We start from the raw sequence: 1,933 nt of genomic DNA, 5'->3' as shown, positions 1-1,933 counted from the left end.
GCGCGGCTCGCCTTCCTCGTCATTCCACCCGGGAAAAGGAGTGTCAGACTTGTTGTCAACCACCTACACATCTCCCACGAGGTCACTCGTCACTGATAGCGTGCGCGGAGCGCGACGCTCGGACTCATCGAGCCTAGGGTTTACATCCCTCGATGCCGCGGACACACGGTCCGACATGACACCGCGTGCGGAAGACGAAGTTGGGCTCTGCCCGTGAGCGCTGTCGGAACCAGCGAGACTTGAAGACTTCAAAGTTATTGACACAGGGCTCATTGAGCACGGAAGTCGATTCATTCCAACGCAGCGTCTAACGGACACGCAAGCCTCGTTGAGGCAAGAACTGTAAATGTTCTCAATCCTGATGGGGGAGGGTGTAACGGGGTTGCACAAACCCTAATAACAGGAGTGTGTGTGTCACACGAGATGTGCATGATGTGTCCACACACCCAAACAAAAATACGGTACGGGGATGGGTAGCTTTTTGCAGGTCTTGGCTTTCAGCCATCGCATCGCGAACGTCAGTATTCGTCCAGTGGATAACGTGCCACTCCCCGCGCATCTGAAGGGCCGTGCCCAAGATGCCTCGGCGCTTGGCCGACCATGTCACGCATGACATGCAGCGACTGCTTCGACACTCGAGCAGCGCCCAGTGGTTAACGTGCCACTTCACGTGCATCACGGGGGCTTTGCCCTCATTGGCCGACCATGTCACGCATTTCATGCAGCGACTGCTCCGAAACTTGAGCAGTGCTCAGTGAGTGAAGCACACTCCACGATCAGCCTGCGATCCACGCTCAGGACTCCTATCCGATACACCGTTGATGTCTACCAACTCGGACATTCCAATGTCTAGCACGTTGACCGTCTCAGTCCTGTGCTCTCACCAATAGCGCTTTTGTCTCCTTTTCATGACTTGCCAAAGCTCCACCAGGAGACGTGCGCGTAGCGCCCAAGGTCTTTGAACTCTAATCAATCCATGGCTCGTGGTGTTCCAACCATGCCATTCCTAGAATGAGGCCAGACCTTGCATCCTAGTCTAATACTAGACATCGTTCCACCGATCGTAGTCAAGGAACCTGACTCCGAGGTCCACAGGGACCTTCGGGACCATGACACGTGTCTCCATGGGCATAGGGCCGCTCGACGAGCTGTTCGAGTGTGCATTCCAACCAATTCGTGCCGACTTGAAATTGAATTTGGCATACATTGCCAACATTCACACCTCTACAAACGAGGATGGATGCACACGGAAGACTTCCATTCTGGCCACGCCAGTGCAGAGGCCTTCCATAAAGACGGTCACTGTGACCGCCTCCGGAGGGGATCTGCTGCCATCCCGCAATGAGAGTGCGCATCTCTTGGAATAAAGTCCATCAATTCCTTGTTGCCCTGTCGGGCGAAAGAAAGCGCGATCGTACGCGGTATGCCTGATTTGGCGGCGAGAACACTCGTGAGAGCTGCATTTTCAGCTCCGCCTGATGGGGGTCAACGCAGCTTCGTCCGAAGTGCCGCACGTTAGTGCCCATTCTCGCGCTCGACCACCGAGTTTCGAGATGGCTAGCGCTACGCGCTGTTGCTCAGCCCGGAACATGGCGGATGCGATGGCCATCTCAATCTCTCTCACCCAGAGCAGAAGATTCTCTCCACCTTTCCTCTCGAAGACCTTAACGCTCACCATGAGCGGTTTAGGACGGGGAAAATCATCCGTCACTGACGGTGGCGTCAAAGACGCAAACGATGCGACATCATTTGCGGCAGATGCTCTGGCAGCCACGCGTTTTCGTAACTTGAAAACGCCTCTAGACGCGCATCGATTGCCTCAGGGCGTTGCACAGCAAGGTGTTGCACGCCCTCAGGGCCAAGCAAGGATACAGATTTTTAAGCCCGTCCTGCATGCCCAGGGACAAAGAAGAAACTTGTTCTATTCTCACCA

Source organism: Plasmopara halstedii, assembly GCF_900000015.1.
Source record: "Plasmopara halstedii genome assembly, contig: Scaffold_650, whole genome shotgun sequence".
In the NCBI taxonomy this organism is placed as follows: domain Eukaryota; phylum Oomycota; class Peronosporomycetes; order Peronosporales; family Peronosporaceae; genus Plasmopara; species Plasmopara halstedii.
Note: the sequence above shows the minus strand (reverse complement) of the source record.